Source organism: Silene latifolia, chromosome Y (genome assembly GCF_048544455.1).
Source record: "Silene latifolia isolate original U9 population chromosome Y, ASM4854445v1, whole genome shotgun sequence".
In the NCBI taxonomy this organism is placed as follows: Eukaryota; Viridiplantae; Streptophyta; class Magnoliopsida; order Caryophyllales; family Caryophyllaceae; genus Silene; species Silene latifolia.
This window is the reverse complement of record NC_133538.1, coordinates 393146698-393154405: the sequence shown is the minus strand read 5'-3', so window position 1 is coordinate 393154405 and position 7708 is coordinate 393146698. Positions and strand designations below refer to the sequence as shown.

The 7708-nt window shown below is 33.4% G+C and overlaps 1 long non-coding RNA gene across 3 annotated transcripts; it reads left to right on the top strand.

The window, feature by feature from the left end:
* Positions 1 to 519: 519 nt before the first annotated feature.
* LOC141634430 (uncharacterized) lies at positions 520 to 7462 on the top strand. Of its 3 annotated transcripts, none has more exons than XR_012539153.1 (4): positions 520 to 757; positions 1858 to 1938; positions 3022 to 3066; positions 7226 to 7462. It is a non-coding gene; the product is annotated as an uncharacterized LOC141634430 (long non-coding RNA). The 3 variants fall into 3 exon arrangements; XR_012539151.1 differs by having other exon boundaries at positions 2420 to 3066; XR_012539152.1 differs by lacking the exon at positions 3022 to 3066.
* Positions 7463 to 7708: the final 246 nt, after the last annotated feature.

Here is a 7708-nt window from a genome sequence, read left to right as displayed (position 1 = left end):
TGCAACACTTACGATTTGTGTTGCAATTTTTAGTTAATTAAGTAACGCTTTATTTAAAAATGTTGCTTTTACTTACATAGGGCATCACTTTAAATTAAGTGTTGCAATGTATTACTACAAGTGCAACGTTCTTATACAAATGTTGCATTTTGTCGCAACACTTCAGCAACACTTATGTCACATAAGTATATACCCTCTAAAATTTTTTCATTTTTCGTTTTTACGCCTTAAGGTATTTGTCAAAATGACAAGTTTGCGCCGTTTTTTTTTTTGGGAATTGCAACCATTATTCATTCATTCCCATCTAAATTTTTTTCATTCCTTCTCATTCCTTCACACTGTCTTTTTCATTCACATCCACCGTCACTACTACAAAACCCTTACAATAATGACGCTCCAGTGTCGACGCTTTTAGAAGGCGTCAAGCCTAATTATTGGTTAAAATGAATTTAGACTTTCAGTGTGCCAAAATTTCAAGGCCCGCTCGTTTTAACTTTGAGAAAACCCATTTGAGCGCAACAATGAAAAATTAAACTGCAGAACTTTTACTCTATTCTCTAACTAAAGACAAAACCCTACCAGATCTAGAATCTAATTCCTCTCATCTTCAACAGATATGATGAAAACACTCATACCTCCCTTCCTTTGGTTTCCGTATTCGTTATCTCTAAATTCCATATACGCTTTGACGTTTGCACTACCAAGATGGTTCGATCGTATATTCGTTCAGTTTACTAGCTCGTTCCACAATCCTCTAGTAAGTTGTTACTTCAAATCAACACTAATTTGGAGTATTCCTCATTTTTCGTGTGATTTTAAGTTCAATTATGAAATTTAGGGTTTTGATTTGAAGTTTTTAGATTCAAATTGAAGTTGTTGACTTTGAGTTTCTTTTTTAATCATGTTTCGATTCCATACTTGCAATATTTTCTTTGTAATTTTGTCTATGAAATATCGATTTCACTATTATACTAGATTGCCCAAATGTTATCTTTTGGTAACTATATTGTTTAACATGTTCATTTGTCTTGCTACTGTATTTGAGTAGTTGTCAAATATTGAATAAAGTTTGCTTGAATTCCATGTATGGAAATGGCATATAATCTACATTGATCTCTTTAGAACTTCATTGTAGGTTTTTATGTTTGCTTTTGTTAACTCTAGACCAAGTTTAGTAATGTTAATAAACATGGATGTTGATTAGAAACTATCAATAATTCTTGTTAAAGATCGTATTAAGGTAACTCTCACAACGGATTATAATAGAGGTGAAAATGAAAGGCGTTTGTGAGACGTCTTAAGTTAAGACGGTGTTAAGACCTACTTAGAAACTATATGCTCACTTTGCAGGGAATACTTATCTTGATGTGGCATCATGGAGTATCGAGAACTCTCTTACTCTGACCATTCATTATTATCATTACAAATTGCTCTTACTTGTTTTATGTTAATAACGTATTTTTAGCAAGGTAACGACTAGGTTACTTTAAAAACATGAATTTGGGATGGGGGACAAGGATATGGATTGGAAAATTCAAATTTTACATTTCTAATGCTATAAATCTGTCTAGTTTCCAAGTTTACATGCTAGGTATGGGTACATGAAAAACATAAACGTTTCTACAATAGGTCTTTTTAATTTCTTGAGTTTCACGCTTGTTTACCTATCCGTTATAGATTTGCAAAGTCACACAGCAGCCTTTATGATCAAGCTTAGTCTGCTGATATTTGCTTCGTGATATAGTTACCTTCACGTGTTGTTTTTGATAGTTCATGTGGTTGGCTAGTGGGTTCAAAAGGACTTAGAGAAAACTTCTACAGTAAGGAAATGTAGATTAATTTTTGAGTTTGATGCAGTTGTGGTGTTCGATTGTGAGCTTTGAGATGACGATGGTGGTATGGGATTGGAAATATCACATGCTCTTCATCATTAATAAGGTTGGATAACTTGTTATTTTTGGCTCGTTAGCTGATTTGTAGAAAGTGTTTTACTTGCTTTGTTCTATTAAAGAGAAAATATAGTGAGTATTTGTGAAATAAGGTAGTTTTCCTCAATCAAGCACTTTATTCATGGTATTTCATGCGTTGTATCTTTATTTTATCAATCAAGCGCCAATTTATGTTTGTTGTGTGTTCACATGTTGCTTCAACTTGATAATAGTTTTGATTTCGTATTTCGTACTTGTTAAACTTTGAATTAACTATGTTGGACTCTTTTTTACTGTACTTTAATAAAAGCTTGAGTGACACTACTACTCCCTCCGTCTATTTCATTTATTTACCTTTTTTTTATTCTTTGTGAGGAGTATTTAATCATGGGTAAACGAATGATTTGGACGGAGGGAGGATTTTTTATGCACTGAACATATGTAATTGAAAGTATTCATCTGACCAAAAGTAATGTTGTTTTACTTAGCAGATAAAAGTTGAATTGCTCTTGCTAAACAGGTTCCCCCATCTATTATGCTTATCAGTTTTTAAAATTTAACAAATTTTAAAATACCATCTCCTAGCCAAGTTGGTTTTGAACGGGAATTAAATTATGCTTGTGGAACTAATTTGATTATACTGATGATAAATTTCTTGATCTTTGTTTTCATACTGATTTGCATATGTGAGACGAGGACATTGGCGCCTGACCTTTTTTAATTGTGATTTCCTTATGAACCATGGTATGACTATTTCTAACCAAAAAAGTTTTATACCTGGAATCTAAATTTGATTTGTAGGTGCACTTTTATCTGAACACCATTTTTGTACCATTAACCTCTATATTCATTAAGGGTCTTCTTTTCTGTTTAATAGGTAGCAAGTAATTTATTTTTTATGTCAGTGTGTGTCTTTATGATTAAACATCTTAAGAATAACGCGTGGCTAATTATCTTACCATCCCAAGGTTCCATCCCAATTCAAAAACATGAACTTTAATCCATTATGTGATTGTTCATTGCAAATGCATGTGAGTGTATATCCGTTTGGTGAATGCAACATCAGATTATCATGATAATTTAACCACTGCAGATAGCATGATATCGCTACATCTATTAAATCTCTCACCATCTCAAGGTAATTTTTTCGAACAAGAGTATTAGCTTTTGATCTGGTTTCTATTCGTGAGAACAATTTGTTTTGTCCTTTCTACTTGAGATTATAATGTCTGCTTATTTTCAAGTGTTTAATTTTAAATATATCAGGTTTAGATTTTATATTTCAACAGAGCATTCGATCCTATTTCAGCATATGATTTTTAATTATATTTTTTCTTTTCTGAAAATAATAGGCTGATATCATGGTATATTCAGTGGCATAGGTGTTTTGGTGTATTAGCCTTGAGCTACTATGAAATTTATGACATATGTAGATGAGCCTCCCTGCCCTATGTGTGAATTTTTTTTGACATGTTTTTCGTTGTTATCTTTGTATTTGACCTCTGTATAAGAGTTAGATTGGAGATCTCTTGGACATATCCATTTTTCAGGGGGATAGTTTTATAGGGGATTGTTTATATGGGTTATGTCCCTTGCACACTAAGAGGTCCAGACTCCAGAGTACACTACAAATTACTACATTAGTATAAATTTTTTTGTGACGCTTTATACTAATGTAGTAATTTATAGGGGATTGTTTATATGGGGATTGTTTATTTATACTAATGTAGTAATTTATAGGGGATTGTTTATATGGGGATTGTTTACATCTTGAGTCAAGTACTTGGCTTCATACATCAAGTACTCTAAGGCATGTTTGTTAAGGCATGTTTGTAGTGTTCAATGCCAAACCAAACAAATTTCATTGTTCTGAAAAATGAGACTGAGTTCATATATGTATTGGTAAGACCTTGGAGGAAGTGGAAGAAACTGGAATATAGCTGATGTAAGAGGTGTGCTATGTACGGAGTATTATCTTACCAATGATAATGATAATGATAATGTCCCTAAAAAGCTGACCAACAGCATTAGTTAATGTCACTGAAACTGGACACACTACTACAAATCCAGGCAACTACAACGCCCCTTTAACAACGATTATTCACGAAAATCACAATAAACGTTGTAGAATGTATGGCGCGAATTTTACTAAAATCAATTACAACGGGTATGGTTATAAAAACCGTTGTTATTAGTTTTAACAACGGGTCACACATGCACAACCGTTGTTAATAATTTGGCGCAAAATTGGCGCAAAGTTAGTGAAAAGTAATCACAACGGTTATTTTTGAAACCCGTTGTTAAAACTTATTTAACAACGGGTGTTTTTTACAACCGTTGTTAAAACATATTTCACAACGGTTGTTGTTTAATAACCGTTGTCAATACCTTCCATACTATAAACCACACAAAAAGTCTTCTGCAGACCACAAAACACAACCCTTAATACACAAACACAAACACAACAGACAAACAAACACAAAACACATACACACTCTCTTTCTCTCTTTCTCTATTTCTCTCTTTCTCATCGTCGCTTTATCTTCTCGCCGTCACTGTGATTTCATCGTCTATTACGTTCTGTATTTATCAGGTAAATCTCGTAAATCCTTTGTTAGTTTCATCGTCATTATTTTCTTTTTCTATTTATTTCTTTTGCATGTATGTGTTTTTATCGACCATTATGTTATTTGTTTAAGTATTGTTCGCATAATTAGTTACTAAAACAATGAAGAAGCAAGATGAAGAAGTAAGATAAACATAATTAATATATATATATATTTATAAATACATAAATTAAAAAAAAAAATTACATATGTAAAAATGCAATTCTTATATTTTCATGGAGGATCTTATTGTGCTCTATCGTATCCGTCCTCTCCTCCTTGGCTATTTGGAGGTTCCGTTCAGCAGTTGCTATATCGTCATATAGCCGCAATCGCAATTCTTTGCTCCGTCAAGCCATTTTCTTTGGCGTGCTTGATGCGGATCGAGCTTCCGCAAGGTAGCTCCGAAACTTTCCTTAATATGGAGGAACCAGGCGGATGAAGTTGTTGTTGTTCTCGATCATGGTAAGAGTCTTTAGGATGAAATCATTCATTTTGTTAGAGTTTTTTGAGTTTGATTTGAAAGATTAAGTAGAGTTTGTTTTTGATTAGAGTTTGGAGATGAATATATGAGATAATGGAAATGTTAGTTGAGATATGCAATGTATTTATACTAAGCAATGTGTGGGTTGAGTTAATTGCTTTTTAATTAATATATATGTTAGGAAGTTGTGCCATAATAATCATCATCATATCTCTCAATAATGCTGCTTCAAATCCTATTACTAACCCTTCTCATTCCATATTATCCGTTCATATGTACAGTGATGTCAGTAATAATGCATGCATCGGAATTCTAACAGGCCGTAATTATGCATGCATCTAGTAATATTTAATTTAATTTTTTTTTATTTTTTAAGAACAAACAACAACGGTTATTGAGAAACAACCCGTTGTCTTTAGTTATAACAACGGTTTTGTATATTACAACCCGTTGTTATAACTTTTCCCCCAAAATTGAGTCACACTTTCCACAACGGGTTTTTATACATAAAACCGTTGTTAATAGTTTTAACAACGGTTTCGTTAAGTAAACCAACCGTTGTTAAAACCTTCTACAACGGACGCTTTAACAACGTCCGCTTTTTTATATAACAACGGTTTTTGACCGTTGTTATAGCCTGTATCTGTAGTAGTGACATTATTTACACGAGCAACTTTTGTATCTACCCTACTCTAAACAAGGAAAAGGAGTTCTTTATATCACTTTTCTTTTCCTTAAGTTCTGATTGAATACATGCCAGATCCGGTGACTGACACAAATAAAGTTTTGAAATAAGGTATTCTTTAGATTGTCACATTTATATAAGTGAAATTTTTTGTATTCTGATTTGTATGTCATTCTGTTTATTGTCTTCTATGTGGTCATAAGTTAGACTTGGGACTTTGGGAGTGCTGATTAGTGATTAATTCGAGCCACTTCATGCCCAGTACTCATTTAAAGCAGTACGCTTAGATTTCAGGCTTGGGGACATCTTCAAACAATATCCGCATAAGTCGAATCGAGATGGAGGAGAGCCTCGATGTCTGATGTGAGTTATGTCTTGGGCTATGATATATAGAGGTCGTAGGAATTTTTTTGAAGAACTAAACACATGCCATTCTGTTCTTCTAATTTAAATATTGCATCATTCTTTTGGTTTGTACAAATCTTAAAGATACATTTAAATCTTTGGTATATCGAAATGAGTAAGCGATTGTAGTACACACGAATCTGTGTTTATGTGAATTTTATGTTAAATTAGTGAGTCAGAGTCCTCGATCACCATTTAGCTCACTATCCCTAGATGTGCTAAATCATTTCTAGTGATCCTAGCCACCATTTAACTTCATCTTGTGTATCCACTCTCGATCTTCTCTGGAAATTTGAGCACACAATCATGTTTACATTTGTCCCATAACCAATCTTTGCCTGTACTCCTTTTTGGTACCCAAGGAATCTCCGATTAGTTTGCTCACAGGGAATCTCCGATTAGTTTCTGGTTCAAGCACGCATCTTTGAACAACTCTCTTGTTATAAGCATACTCAAAGTAGATGTGAGATATACATTCCTCAGCTTGCCCACAAAAGTAGCATCTATCCTCAATATCCATGTCATACTTGATTAGTTTGTCATTTGTCATTCGTATTCAGAGCTTCTAGTGCATATTGTCATCCCATAAACTGATTTTTGGCACAACTAACCCACCCATTCCGGCACCTTTGTTTGTACCAGGTCACCTATCTTTGGTGCATGCTTGTGTACCTCTGAACCATTCAGACCATTGATAAACCTTATTAGTAGCATGAGGCAGAGTAGGTAGTTAGAGTAAATTCTGTAGGTAGATAGAGTAGTCAATAGGGCCGCTATGATTGGAACTTATGGTGCAGAATTATTAGAGTAAGGCAGGTTAGTATGCTTATCCTGTGAAGGTAGAAAAATGGCCTGGCTATCGAGAACAGAGGGTCTCTGAGTCTTTGGTGTGATTATTATGGCTGGACAGGCCTACCTTTGCAGATCAAACTCAAATGTTTCACATAGGCTACACCTTGTGTACAATCACGTACTCTATTTTCTGCACGTCCTTGTTAATTAGTTGTTCTTTAATGCATTATTTATTATTTCGTGATAATTAAGTGTGACGTATCATCTATGCCTATTGAGCCTTTGAATCCTCAAATCTAATAATGTTCTATTTTTTATGTTACAGGTTGCATTTGAGGTATTAACAATGATGACGGGTTGATTTTTTGTCCGGTTGGCAACATATATATGCTCACAATACAAGAATGAAGACTTATAATTAGTAGCTTTCAAATAGTCGTTAAGAATTATTATTTGTTCTATTTAAACATTTGTTATATTTGTTTTAGTTAAATAATTGAACATTTGCGATCGAAGTTCTACTTTTGATCCTTTTTTGAAATATAATTGACATATATTTTTGAGACTGAATCAATTGAATGCACAATTATAGAGAATTACAATTGTTGCGTGCCTTACAAGTCCTTATGTCGTTGCACTTTATTAAGTGTTGTTTTTGAATAAATTAGTGTTGCATTTGTTTATTATAAGTGTTGTTTTGGGACGTAACTAGTGTTGCGTTTCCAAAATAAAAATGTTGCATTAATTTGATATAAGTGTTGCTTATCAACATGAAATGTATTGCATTAGTTTAGGAATTGTTGCTTTT